Source organism: Arachis hypogaea, chromosome 2 (genome assembly GCF_003086295.3).
Source record: "Arachis hypogaea cultivar Tifrunner chromosome 2, arahy.Tifrunner.gnm2.J5K5, whole genome shotgun sequence".
NCBI lineage: Eukaryota > Viridiplantae > Streptophyta > Magnoliopsida > Fabales > Fabaceae > Arachis > Arachis hypogaea.
Window position 1 is genome coordinate 54,557,086 of NC_092037.1, and position 15,692 is coordinate 54,572,777.

Consider the following 15,692-nt stretch of genomic DNA (forward strand, 5'->3'; position numbering starts at 1 on the left):
GACATGGCATGAGATATTGATTCTCGAAAGTCTACTTCAGGTTATTTGGTCAAGTTTGCAGGGGGAGCTATTTCATGGCAGTCAAGGTTACAGAAGTGTGTTGCACTTTCTACCACAGAGGCAGAGTTTATTGCAGCAACTGAAGCATGTAAAGAGTTGTTGTGGATGAAAAAGTTTCTTGCAGCACTTGGTTTTAAGCAAGACCGTTATGTCTTGTTGTGTGATAGCCAAAGTGCTATTCATCTTGCCAAGAATTATACTTTTCATCCAAGATCTAAACATATCGATGTTAGGTATCACTGGATACGGGATGTGTTAGATTCCAAGTTGTTGGAACTTGAGAAAGTTCACACTGATGACAATGGTGCTGATATGATGACAAAAGCATTGTCAAGAGAAAAGTTTGAAACATGTTGTTTGATCGCCGGAATGGCGAGGGCCTCCACCTAGTCGAGAAGGGGGAGATTTGTTGGGTTTTTTCTCTCCTTTGTGAGGCCCAAGCCCAACATTTTGGGGGTGTACTCTTGCACCCTAGTGTCACAACCCTAATTCAGTTTTTGAGGTCTTTTGAGAGAAAGAGAGAATAGCCACCAAGTGAGAGAGAAGAGGGAAAACAGAATTCCTGTTTTTGCCCAAAGCAGTAAATTTCAAATAGCAGTTTCTCAGTTGTTCACCGTTGGATCGGCTTGAAATTTAAACTGCGTATTTCTATCATTTTGTTCTTCATTCTGATCGGTGGAGATGTTGATTGGAGGTTTGCAGTAGGAGAAATTGACTTCGCAAGAGAGAAATTAGGTTTCCCGTTTTTACACAGCAGAAATTTTGGAACGGCAGTTTCTCATTCTTTCACCGTTGGATCGACGTGAAATTTGAACTGTAGATTCTCTACATCTTGTTCTTCATTTTGAACGGTGGAGATTTTAATTGGAGGTCTGAAGAAGGATAAATTGGCTTCGACATCAGCTCTGTTTTTTGGGTATATTTCATCTTCTTGCCTATTATTTGTGAGCTTTGGTGCATTGATGTTTTGGCTGGTTATATGCACGTTTTTGTGCTTTGTTTGAGACTCTCTTGTACCTCATTTGATTATAGTGGAGCTATTTCATTGGTCTGGACGACCCGTGGTTTTTACCTCTCACATTGAGGGGGTTTTCCACGTTAAAATCTTGGTGTGTTCTTGTTATTGCTTTACTTGCTATATTTGCTTGTTATAGTTGCTGCCATATTGTGTTGTGAGTGCTTCCATATTGTTCTTGTGTTGGACATTGTTGTCGTTTCCGCTGCCATATTGAAGGAACCAAATGAGAAAACAAATTCACTTGAGAATGACATCAAGACTCAGAAAAAGAATGACAAGAAGAAAGCTCATGATAGGTCAAATTCTGCTCTAAAATGCAAAGTAAGAACATAACTGTGTCTTTTTCTTTATATAAGAAGCGAAACAGAAAACGGAATTTTATTGTTACATAAAGCCATGTGTCATTTTCTTTCCACAGGCATCGGCAGAAGATGCTGAAAACTTGGATAAGAAACTTGAAATCTCAGAAGAAACTCCATCAGAGATACCAAGCACAAGAAAAGAGTGTGTGCCTCTGTTTTTATGGTCCCTTTTTGTTTTCTAAGTTAGAAACCAACAATGACTACAAAATCTTGCTTTCTGATACCTTATTGTGAATTTCAATACATAAGATGAGATGACGCCACATCCAACTCAAAACCTTAAGGTGTCAAGTTAATGGGTCTCTTATCTTATAAACTCCTCACTCTTCCATGCTTTCTTTGATGTGGGACTAACTTCAACACTCCTCACACTTGCAATACTAACATGATCATAAAGTACATTCCGGATATACAACATATTCCTAGAGATGCAAGCAGAAGCTCTCACTCCAGCTTCAACAACTAAAAAGACTGAAAAAACTGATGGTTAAGGCAAAACTACTTGCTTCTTGGGATTCCATAACTGAATCAGGAAGCTTAATCTACCATTTATACTTGATATGATATGATCTTAACAAACTTATATGTTAGCATTTTAAATTCTTGATAGCCACATATTTATGCTAAAATAAGATAGTTTCCAAAATTTTGTTAGATAGATAGTAATCTGCGTACTAATGATGGGTTCGATTTACAGAACCTTAAAGTTAGTTTTACATAGACACTCATTTGAAGTTCAAATATTATTTTTCTTTTGCATAACAGCCTATAACATAATCTATCCTATTATATGCATTACGGATATATTGGTAAAATATTTTCTTGAAACTCTCCAACGAAGAACATGATATGATGTTAAGCAGTAAAATATAGTCCACTCCCACAAGACATATCCATGTAAATATAAAATTATTCATTTGCTAACTCTTGTTGAAGCATGATAACAGGGAAATATAATTTTTCTACATGCATCATGGAAAATAAAATATGATCAAATTAAGGATTCAAAAACATGTACATGACAAATAACAACATAAATGATTGAACATATATTGAAACCAATGACAACTTTAACGATTGCAAACATCTAGAATGGTTTTAAATTTAATATCTGAAAGCAAAACATATTCCTCTTGCGAGTACCAGTTTTACATGCATCAAAATCTTTATTTTATCAATAAAAAAGAAGAAGCTACAAACTTTGCAAAATCCATAAATAAACAAGGAAAGGAAAATAACTTTAATTTGCAAATTAAGATAAACAGCTTCACTGAATTTCGAAGTGATTACAAGTACAAGAAAATTCCATAGAAATTTGGAATACAAGTTACAAGAACAGAACGGAACAAACTTGAATAAAAATAAAACTAAACAGAAAGAACTTTGCACAAAATTGAAAAAAATACAGAATTAAAATGAACATAAAAAGATAAAATTGTATAGTGATGATGATAAGATAAAAAATCAGTAATGTTAAGGAGACAAAAAAACCAGTTAGAATTTATCTTAATTAATATTTATTAATTATTGTCTTGTTTAATATTTATGATAAGATGTTTTAAAAGTAATGTGAGTAAACTTATTTATTTACTTTTATATATTACCATATGGCCCTCATTCCTCGTATATTTTTCATCAAAAATATTTATTAACAAAAAAAATTTAGTCAAAATCTGCCAAAATATATATTATTTAATATTTATTAATTATTACAATAATTAATAAATATTAAATAAGGCAAGTTCTAGCTATTAACTTTTTTGTTTTCTTAGTATTATTACCAATTATTCATCTTGTCATCATCACTATACGTTTTTGTCCTTTTATGTTAATTTTAATTCTATTTTTTTCAATTTTCTACAAAATTCTTTTTGCTTAATTTTATTTTTATTCAAGATTATTCCACTTTGAAATTCAGTGAAATTGTTTATCTTAATTTGTAAATCAAAATTGTTTTCCTTTTCTTGTTTATTTATGGATTCTGTAAAATTTGTAACTTTTTCTTTTTCATTAATAAAGTAAAGACTTTAATAGAGGTAAAACTGATACTCGTAAAAGGAGTTTCGCTCTCAGATATTAAATTTAAAATCATTCTAAATGTTTGCAATTGTTAAAGTTGTCATTGATTTCATTATATGTTCAATCATTATGTTGTTAATTTGTCATGTACATGTTCTTGAATCCTTAATTTGATCATATTTTATTTTTCATCATTCATGTAGAATAAAATAAAATATCAAATTTGGTATAAAATATTAAATATTTTTTATGAAAAATATACGAGGAATGAGGGGCATATGGTAATGACATCTATTCTTAACATATAAAAGTAAATGGATAAGTTTATCCATATTACTTTTAAAACTTCTTTCTCCTTCTACTAATACCATGTCAATAATATCGCTTACTTGACAAAACTTTAGAATCAACCACTCAATTTTTGCCAAATCAATTATTATTTTCAAATAAGCAAAATATATATATACAAGTAATAGAAATATATGCAAATTAGGGTGCAAAATTACCAATGACAATAATTAGAAATTAATAGTGTCTAACCAAATTTATAACCTACAAAGACATTGAATCCATATCCCTATATTTATTATAATCCCAATGATTAATTTATTAATTTCTATAAATAACTCATTAAATGTAATAAACATCCATATTACAAATGTCATAATAATATTATTAATCATAATAAATTTTACGTTACAAATATTCAAATTTCATACTATTTGAACTACTTATATAAGTCTCTTATCTCTATTCCTTCAAATAATATCAAATTTAGCACAAGAAATTTATTTCCGAACTACAATCAAACTTACTCAATGGAGAATTATTCTTTGAACATACAATATCACCAAACAAACAGACAATTGGTTTATCAAATTTCGCGTAGTTCGTCTATAGGAAACATTAACTCCCACAAATGGAGAGGAGCCTTTTACTTAGAAATGATTATATTAGATGAAAAGGTACAAAATAAACATATTTATCGTATTTTTAAATTCAATTTACGAAAAAAATATTTTAATTATTTTTGCTTTTTATACTTTTTATATTATTTTATAATACTTTATATATAATTGTATTTTAATATCGTTAAATTCATTGTTCCTTTTCTAATAATTAAAAAAATATATTTGAGAAAGCATTAAATATATGTGTGGTGAGGCAGGAGTCCTGATTGACAGAGACACATGCATTCCAGTAGACAACCCAATCACCAAAGAAAGCATGGAGCACACCAGGGGGCCAGCTGCAGACAAGATTCAGCAGTCAGTTGACCCTCATAAGAGAAAGATGCCTGAGCAGCCTCAAGAACAGAGTATCACTCCAATTGAATATTGGACTCAACTGGCAGCATCCGTTGAACAGTTGCAATCCACTATGGATCAATTGAGAGAGGAGAAAAATGACCAATCTTGCATACTTCGTAAACTGGTTGAAGAATAAGAGAAACAGGGGTGAGAATTAGAAGAGCTGAAACACCAGAAAGTATCTTCTGGAAAGAGCAGTGACCACCATGATTAAGGTGGTTGAGTTTCACCCCCTATCCAGTTCCTATTTTAGTACTTTATTTCCTATTTTTTAATTCTAGATTGCATGATCACTAGTAGTATTTCCTATTTTTCTAGTAGCTAATTTTTATTTCTGTCAGTTAAGTATAAGACATTCCATTTATCATTCCATTGAACTTGAATAGAATTTTATTTTTTTAAAAGCAGTAAAATACAAGAATTCTTGAGTTGATTATAATTCGTTCCTTCTACTTCAAAAAGTGGTGGTCTTGCATTTATTTTTCTGAATGTATGAATTAACTGTGCATAATTGTCTTGAAGTTGAGGGTGTTGGCTCTTGAAAGAACATTGAATTTAGAGAAGTATTATTGGTTCTCAGAGAAAAAAAAATGAAAATAAAGAAAAAGGATCCAAGGCTTTGAGCAAAAATGGTTAGGAGGGTCAAAATTGGCCTAAAAAGCTCAAATGAATTGCTATCCCCAACTATATGCTTGTGGTGTGAAGGTGTCAAGTAAAAAGCTTGAGACTGAGCAGTTAAAGTTGTGATCCAAAGCAATAAAGAGTATGCTTAAGAACTCTGAGCACCACTGTCTGGGAATTTAAGCAAAGCTAAATTTGAATTCAAAGGGTTCACCCAGTTAAGTGCTTGTGGCATTTATGTATCCGGTGGTAATATTGAAAAACAAAACGCTTAGAGTCACGGTTAGGCTCAAAAGGTGCAAAGCACCAAAAGAAGCTGTGTTCAAGAATCAAGAAAAACTAAAAGAAGAGAATCAACGATATCATCCGGATTCTAGTTCCAAGAGATGCCAATATTTATAAGCTTCAAAGGAAAGTAAGATGCCAAAATTGTTCAGAAGTAAAGAGCTAATTAATAGCCCCATTTAATATTTGGAACTGAGCTTCACTGACAACTCTGACACCTATTGTATTTTTCTCTTCCACTAGTCCTACTTTGTTTTTGGTTGCTTAAGGACAAAAAACAGTTTAAGTTTGGTGTTTTGATGAGTGGATATCTTATAACCCTTTTCATAGAATTTTCATAGTGTTTTTAGTAGAATTTTGTTAAGTTTTATTTAGTTTTTAATATGTTTTAGTGCAAAAATCACCTTTTAGATGCTACTTTGTGTTTTTGTGTTTTTATTATGATTTTAGATAATTTTTGGGTGAAATTGGCAAGTTTTGGTAAAGTCTGATTTAGAGGCAAAGAAAGGATAGCAGATGCTGTCAAATCCTGACCTCCATACATTCGAACGAGCATATCTTGAGTTATAGAGGTTTAATTGATGTGATCTCAATGGCATTGGAAAGCTAACTTCCAAAGCTTTCAAGTAATATATAATAGTCTATACTTTTCTTTGGAGAGGATTGCCCAAAACGGGCGTTGAACACCCAACTTACCCCCCTTTCCGGCGTTCAACGCCCATGAAGAACCAAGGCCAGCGTCGAATACCCAAAACTGGTGTTCAGCGCCATCAAAGGAGCACAAGGTAGCGCATTCATCCCTCTAGTAGGCGTTTGATGAGCGGATAATTTATACGCTTTTTGGCATTATTTTTAGTATGTTTTTAGTATGTTTTAGTTAATTTTTATTATATTTTTATTAGTTTTCAATTAAAAATCACATTTCTGTACTTTACTATGAGTTTGTGTGTTTTTCTGTGATTTCAGGTAATTTCTGGCTGAAATTGAGGGACCTGAGCAAAAATCTGATTCAGAGGCTGACAAAGGACTGCTGATGCTGTTGGATTCTGACCTCCCTGCACTTGAAATAGAATTTTTGGAGCTACAAAACTCTAAATGGCGCGTTCTCAATTGCGTTGGAAAGTAGACATCTAGGGATTTCCAGCAATATATAATAGTCCATACTTTGCCGAGTTTAGACGACGCAAACTGGCGTTCAACGCCAGCTCTCTGCCCAATTCTGGAGTCAAACGCCAGAAACACGTTGCAAAGCAGAGTTAAATGCCCAAACTGGCACCAAAGCTGGCGTTTAACTCCAAGAAAAGACTCTTCACGTTTAAAGCTCAAAGATCAGCCCAAGCACACACCAAGTGGGCCCCAAAAGTGGATTTCTGCATCATTTACTTATTTCTGTAACCCTAGTAACTAGTCTGATATAAATAGGACCTTTTACTATTATATTAGACATCTCTGGATTAATATTCGGATCATCTCTAGACGTTTAGTTCTTAGATCATGAAGGCTGGCCATTCGGCCATGCCTAGACCTTGTTCTTATGTATTTTCAACGGTGGAGTTTCTACACACCATAGATTAAGGTGTGGAGCTCTGCTATACCTCGAGTATTAATGCAATTACTACTATTTTCTATTCAATTCAAGCTTATTCCTATTCTAAGATATTCATTCGCACCCAAGAACATGATGAATGTGATGATTATGTGACGCTCATCACCATTCTCACCTATGAACGCGTGCCTGACAACCACTTCCGTTCTACATGCAAACAAGGCTTGAATGTGTATCTCTTAGCCTCCTGATCGTGAGATCAGAGTCTTCGTGGTATAAGTTAGAACCCATGGACGGCCATTCCCGAGATCTGGAAAGTCTAAACCTTGTCTGTGGTATTCCGAGTAGGATCTGGGAAGGGATGGCTGTGACGAGCTTCAAACTCGCGAGTGCTGGGCGTAGTGACAGATACAAAAGGATAGTAAATCCTATTCCGGCATGATCGAGAACCGACAGATGATTAGCCGTGCTGTGACAGAGCATTTGGACCATTTTCACTGAGAGGACGGGATGTAGCCATTGGCAACGGTGATGCCCAACATATAGCTTGCCATGGAAGGGATTAAGAAGGATTGGATGAAAGCAGTAGGAAAGCAGAGAGACAGAAGGGACATAGCATCTCCATACGCTTATCTGAAACTCTCACCAATGAATTACATAAGTACCTCTATCCTATTTTATATTTTATTTCTATTTTAATTATTAATTCACCATAAACATTTGAATCCGCCTGACTGAGATTTACAAGATGACCATAGCTTGCTTCATACCGACAATCTCCATGGGATCGACCCTTACTCACGTAAGGTTTATTACTTGGATGACCCAGTGCACTTGCTGGTTAGTTGTGTGAAGTTGTGACAAAGAATTAAGATTATAAACGTGCTTATTGAGTTTTCAGCGCCGTTACCAAAGAAGATGAACCGTCACGATTTTTGCGCACCAAGTTTTTGGCGCCGTTGCCGGGAATTGTTCGAGTTTGGACAACTGACGGTTCATCTTGTTGCTCAGATTAGGTAATTTTATTTTAATTTTAAGCTTTTTGTTTTTAGTATTTTTATTTTCGAAAAAAATAAAATACATTTTTCTCTTTCTCGTTTTTCCCAATTAATTTTCGAAAAAAATACAAATTTTTTTTTATAAAATCATAAAAACCAAAAATTTTGATGTTTCCTGTTTAAGTCTAGTGTCAATTTTTAAGTTTGGTGTCAATTGCATGCTTTTAGTTTTTCTTTAAAATTTCGAAAACTCATGCATGTGTTCTTCATGATCTTCAAGTTGTTCTTGACAAGTTTTCTTGTTTGATCTTCATATTTTCTTATTTTATGTCTTTTCTTGTTTTTCATATGCATTTTCAACTTGTTAGTGTCTAATTAGTGAAAATTCCTAAGTTTGGTGTCTTGCATGTTTATCTTTTCTTAAAAATTTTCAAAAATAAGTTCTTGATGTTCATCTTGACATCCATAGTGTTCTTGGTGTTCATCTTGGCATTCATAGTGTTCTTGCATGCATCATGTGTTTTGATCCAAAATTTTCATGCATTGAGTCTTTTTATTGTTTTTCTCTCTCATAATTAAAAATTCAAAAATCACAAAAATATCTTTCCCTTATTCTCTCATAAATTTTCGAAAATTTGAGTTGACTTTTTCAAAACTTTTTAAAATTTAGTTGTTTCTTATGAGTCAAGTCAAATTTTCAATTTAAAAATCTTATCTTTTTCAAATCTTTTTCAAAAATCAAATATTTTTCATTTTTCTTTCATAATTTTCGAAAATTTCAAATTAATTTTCAAAAAAGATTTTTCTTAATTCTATTTCATATTTTCAAAATCTTCACTAACAACTAATGTGATTGATTCAAAAATTTTAAAGTTTGTTACTTGCCTAGTAAGAAAGATTCAATCTTTACATTTCAAAATCATATCTTTTTATTTCTTGTTAGTCAAGTAATCAACTTTAATTTCAAAAATCAAATCTTTTTAAAATATTTTTCAAAATAAATTTCAATCACATCTTTTTCAAAATTAATTTCAAAATCTTTTCTAACTTCTTGTCTTTTCAAAATTTGATTTTCAAATCTTTTTCAAGTAACCACTTAACTTTTTGTTTGATTCTTATCTTTTTCAAAACTATCTAACTACTTGTTTCTCTCTCTAATTTTCGAAAATCATTAACATCTTTTTCAAAATTCCTTTTAATTAATTAATTGTTTTAAATTTTAATTCAATTTCAATTTTTAATTTTCGAATTTTAACTTTAATTTTTAAATAATTTCACTTTATTTTGTTTAATTTTCGAATTCTTCTCTTCCTCATCTTCTTCTATTTATTTATTCATCTACTAACAATTCTCTTCCACCCAAAATTCGAACCCCATCTCCCTCTCTATGTTCGAGTTTTTTCTCTTCTCCTTCTTATATTCTTCTTTTCTTATACTCACATAAAGGAATCTCTCTACTGTGGTAAAGAGGATCCCTATTATTATTTTTTGTTCCCTCCTTTTTCATATGAGCAAGAGCAAGGACAAGAACATTCTTGTTGAAGCAGATCCTGAATCTGAAAGGACTCTGAAGAGGAAACTAAGAGAAGCTAAAGTACAACAATCTAGAGACAACCTTACAGAAATTTTTGAAAAGGAAAAAGAAGGAGACATGGCCGAAAATAATAATAATGCAAGGAAGATGCTTGGTGACTTTACTGCACCAAATTCCAATTTACATGGAAGAAGCATCTCAATCCCTGCCATTGGAGCAAACAATTTTGAGCTTAAACCTCAATTAGTTTCTCTGATGCAACAAAACTGTAAGTTTCATGGACTTCCATCTGAAGATCCTTTTCAGTTCTTAACTGAATTCTTGCAGATTTGTGATACTGTTAAGACCAATGGGGTTGATCCCGAGGTCTACAGGCTTATGCTTTTCCCGTTTACTGTAAGAGACAGAGCTAGAATATGGTTGGACTCTCAACCTAAGGATAGCCTGAACTCTTGGGATAAGCTGGTCACGGTTTTCTTAGCCAAGTTCTTTCCTCCTCAAAAGCTTAGTAAGCTTAAAGTGGATGTTCAAACCTTCAGACAAAAAGAAGGTGAATCCCTCTATGAAGCTTGGGAGAGATACAAGGAACTGACCAAAAAGTGTCCTTCTAACATGCTTTTAGAATGGACCATCCTAGATATATTCTATGATGGTCTGTCTGAATTAGCTAAGATATCATTGGACACTTCTGCAGGTGGATCCAGTCACCTAAAGAAAATGCCTATAGAAGCTCAGGAACTCATAGACATGGTTGTAAATAACCAGTTTATGTACACTTCTGAAAGGAATCCTGTGAATAATGGGACGCCTCAGAGGAAGGGAGTTCTTAAAATTGATGCTCTGAATGCCATATTGGCTCAGAACAAACTATTGACTCAGCAAGTCAATATGATTTCTTAGAGTCTGAATGGATTGCAAGCTGCAACCAACAGTACTCAAGAGGCATCTTCTGAAGAAGAGGCTTATGATCTTGAGAATCTTGCAATAGCAGAGGTGAATTACATGGGTGAACCCTATGGAAACACCTATAATCTCTCATGGAGAAATCATCCAAATTTCTCATGGAAGGATCAACAAAAGCCTCAACAAGGCTTTAACAATGGTGGAAGAAACAGGTTTAGTAATAGCAAGCCTTTTTCATCATCCACTCAGCAACAGACAGAAAAATCTGAGCAGAATCCATCTAGCTTAGCCAATTTAAGTTTCATGAATGAAACAAGGTCCTCCATTAAAAATTTGGAGGCACAAATGGGCCAGCTGAGTAAGAGAGTCATTGAAACTCCTCCCAGTACTCTCCCAAGCAATACAGAAGAAAATCCAAAGGGAGAGTGCAAGGCCATAACTTTGCTTAGTGTGGCCGAATCCATAGAGGAGGAGGAGGACGTGAATCCTAGTGAGGAAGACCTCCTGGGACGTTCAATGACCTCTAAGGAGTTTCCCTTTGAGGAACCAGAGAAATCTGAGGCTCAATTAGAGACCATAGAGATTCCATTGAACCTTCTTTTACCATTCATGAGCTCTGATGAATATTCATCTTCTGAAGAAGATGAAGACATTGTTGAAGAGCAAGTTGCTCAATATTTAGGAGCAATCATGAAGCTGAATGCCAAATTATTTGGTAATGAGATTTGGGAGGATGAACCTCCATTGCTCATCAAGGAACTAAATGCCTTGGTTCAGCAAACTCTACCTCAAAAGAAATAGGATCCTGGTAAATTCATAATCCTCTGTAACATAGGCACCATGACCTTTGAGAAGGCTCTGTGTGACCTGGGGTTAAGCATAAATTTAATGCCACTCTCTGTAATGGAGAAACTTGGGATCTTTGAGGTACAGGCTGCCAAATTCTAATTAGAGATGACAGACAAATCCATGAAAAAGGCTTATGGACAAGTAGAGGACGTGTTAGTGAAGGTTGAAGGCCTTTACATCCCTGCTGATTTTATAATCCTAGACACTGGGAAGGATGAAGATGAATCCATCATCCTTGAAAAACCCTTCCTAGCCACATCAAAAGCTGTGATTGATGTGGACAGAGGAGAATTGATCCTTCAACTGAATAAGGATAACCTTGTGTTTAAAACTCAAGAATCTCCCTCTGTAACCATGGAGAGGAAGCATGAAAAGCTTCTCTCACTGCAGAGTCAACCAGAGCCCCCACATTCAAACTCTAAGTTTGGTGTTGGGAGGCCATAACCAAACTCTAAGTTTGGTGTTGAACCCCCATATCCAAACTCTAAGTTTGGTGTTGGGAGGTCTCAACAATGCTCTGAACATCTGTGAGGCTCCATGGGAGCTCACTGTCAAGCTATTGACATTAAAGAAGTGCTTGTTGGGAGGCAACCCAATGTTATTTAATTATGTTTATTTATTTTCCATTGCTATTTTATGTTTTCTGTAGGTTGATGATCATGTGAAGTCACAAAAATTACTGAAAATTCAGAAACAAAATGAAAAATAGAATGAAAAATAGCACACCCTGGAGGAAGAGCTTACTGGAGTTTAAACGCCAGTAAGGCTAGCAGAATGGGCATTAAATGCCCAGTCTGGCACCATTCTGGGCGTTTAACGCCAGAAATGGGCACCAGACTGGCGTTTAACGCCAGAACAGAGCATGAAATTGGCGTTAAACGCCAGAAACAAGCAGCAGTCTGGCGATTAAACGCCAGGATTGCAACCTGAGAAAAGCTGGCGTTAAACGGCAGAAACAAGCATAGAGCTGGTGTTTAACGCCAGAAACAAGCATGAAAGTGGCGTTTAACGCCAGAAATGGGTAGCAGTCTGGTGTTAAACGCCAGGATTGCATACATAGGGCGTTTTACATGCCTAAAAGATGCAAGGATGTGAAATCCTTGACACCTCAAGATCTGTGGACCCCACAGGATCACCTCAGGATCTGTGGACCCCACAGGATCCCCACCTACCTCCACTCACTTTCTCTCTTCTTCCTCACACAATCTAATAACCCTCTTCCCAAACACCCATTCACCAATCACCTCAATCTCTCTTTCTCATCACCTCTTCACCACTCACATCCATCCACACTTTCCCATAAACCCCACCTACCTTCAAAATTCAAAATCTCTTTCCCACCCAAACCCACCTTAAATGGCCGAAACCTAAACCCTCTCCCTCCACTATATAAACCCCTCACTCCTTCTTCATTTTCACACAACACAACCCTTTCTTCTTACCCTTGGCCGAATACACTCCTCTCTCCTTCTCCTCCATTCTTCTTTTTCTTCTACTATTTCTCCTCTTCTTTTGCTCGAGGACGAGCAAACATTCTAAGTTTGGTGTAGTAAAAGCATAGCTTTTTTTTGTTTTTCCATAACCATTGATGGCACCTAAGGCCAGAGAAACCTCAAGAAAGAGGAAAAGAAAGGCAATTGCTTCCACCTCTAAGTCATGGGAGATGGAGAGATTCATCTCAAAAGTCCATCAAGACCACTTCTATGAAGTTGTGGCCAATAAGAAAGTGATCCCTGAGGTTCCTTTCAAGCTCAAGAAGAATGAGTATCCGGAGATCCGACTTGAGATCCAAAGAAGAGGTTGGGAAGTCCTCACCAACCCCATTCAAAAAGTCGGGATCCTAATGGTTCAAGAGTTCTATGCAAACGCATGGATCACTAGGAACCATGATCAAAGTATGAACCCAAATTCCAAGAATTGGCTTACCTTGGTTCGGGAGAAATACTTAGATTTCAGTCCGGAAAGTGTAAGGTTAGCGTTCAACTTGCCAATGATGGAGAAAAACACACGCCCCTACACTAGAAGGGTCAACTTTGATCAAAGGTTGGACCAAGTCCTCATGGACATATGTGTGGAAGGAGCTCAATGGAAGATTGACTCAAAAGGCAAACCGGTTCAACTGAGAAGACTGGACCTTAAGCTTGTAGCTAGAGGATGGTTGGAGTTCATTCAACGCTCAATCATTCCTACTAGCAACCGGTCTAAAGTTACTGTAGACCCGGCCATCATGATCCACAGTATCATGATTGGGGAAGAAGTTGAAGTTCATGAGATTATACCTCAAGAACTCTACAAGGTGGCTGACAAGCCTTCCACTTTGGCAAGGTTAGCCTTCCCTCACCTCATTTGCCACCTTTGCAATTCGGCTGGGATTGACATAGAGGGAGACATCCTCATTAATGAGGATAAGCCCATCACCAAGAAGAGGATGGAGCAAACAAGAGAGCCTATTCATGGAGTTCAAGAGACGCATGAGGAAGCTCATCATCAAGAAATCCCTGAGATGCCTTGATAAACCACTATTTTATGGTTTATCTTGTGCTCAATTGAATGGATTTTATCAACTCTTTACCCACTTATTCATACTATTTGCATGTTTTACATTTGCCTTCCTAATTATGTGCTTTGATTGAAAACATGTTTCTTTGGACTTATATTTGCTTATTATTAATCCTCTCTTATTTCCATTCGATGTCGTGATTAGTGTGTTGAGTAGTTTCAGATTTTCTAAGGCAGAATGACTTAAAGGATGAAAAAGGAAACATACTAAAAGGAAAGGAGAAAGCAAAACGGAGCTTTTAAGGAAACTGGTATCAACGCGATCGCATGGACGACGCGATCGCGTGCCAAGCACGAATCAGCAACAACGCGGCCGCATGACTGACGCGACCGCGCGCCTTAAGCAGAACGCACATGACGCGGTCGCATGACTGACGCGACCGCGTGGCAAGGAAAAGCTCCGAATGACGCGACCGCGTGACCCACGCGGACGTGTGACAGAGGCCACGCACCAGAAATTGCAGAAAATGCTCTGAGGCCCTTTTTGACCCAAATCCAAGTCTAGAAGGCACAGATTAGAGGCTATAAAGTGGGAGAATGCATCCATTCATTATCATGCTTTTTATAATTCACTTTCCATGATTTAGATTAGTTTTGAGAGGGGTTCTCTCCTCTCTCTCTTAGGATTTAGGACTTCTTTTAGTTTTAGGAGTGACTCTCAATCCCAGGTTCAATGTTCTTTGTATTTGTTTATTTTCAATGTTCCTTTTATTTATTTCCTTAATTTAGTTTATGGATTCCTATGTTTAACTTAACTTCTTTATTTGGCTACAACTGCCCATGTTACTTTTGATATCTTTACTAGTGCTAATTGTGGTATTTCAGATTTATGATTGCTTTCTTTAATTTATGTTATTGGTGCTTATCCAAATTATTTTCATTCGAGTAGATTTTCTTCCCTTTTGGCTTTGGTTAAATAATTGGTAACTCTTGAGTTATCAAACTCATTGTTAGTTGAGAATTGGAATTAATTCATCCACTTAACTTACCTTCATAGTTAGAGGTTAACAACGTGGGAGAAAAATCCAATTCTCATCACAATTGATAAGGATAACTAGGAAAGGACCTCCAGTTCTTATACCTTGCCAAAGGTTTATTTTACAGCTATTATTATTTTATTTTACTTGTCATATAATATATTCGCACCTTACTTCCAAAACCCCAATTTTACCTTTTTCATAGCCAATAATAAGAACATACCTCCCTGCAATTCCTTGAGAAGACGACCCGAGGTTTAAATACTCGGTTATCAATTTATTTAGGGGTTTGTTACTTGTGATAACCAAAACGTTTGTACGAAGGGATTTCTGTCGGGTTAGAGACTATATCTACAACGCGACTATTTTTATGAAATTCTTTACTGGCAAAAATCCTAACGTCAAAATGGCGCCGTTGCCGGGGAATTGCAAACGTGTGCCTTATTATTGGTTATTGTAAATATTTTAAAAAAAATTTAAAATTTCTTCCTATCTTTTTTCAAAAATTATATCTTTTTCAAAATATTTTATTTTTATTAATTTTTGTTTTTATTTTCTCTAACTACTATGAATTCTCACCCCTCTCGCTTTGAGTTTGGTTCTAACTTTGTTGAAGGAAATAGAAACCACAGCAGGAATATGCATCAAGGT

The 15,692-nt window shown here is 35.4% G+C and overlaps 1 non-coding gene across 1 annotated transcript; it reads right to left on the reverse strand.

Moving 5' to 3' along the window:
* Positions 1–10,263: 10,263 nt before the first annotated feature.
* LOC112765572 (small nucleolar RNA R71) lies at positions 10,264–10,371 on the reverse strand. The gene has a single exon (XR_003183833.1). It is a non-coding gene; the product is annotated as a small nucleolar RNA R71 (small nucleolar RNA).
* Positions 10,372–15,692: the final 5,321 nt, after the last annotated feature.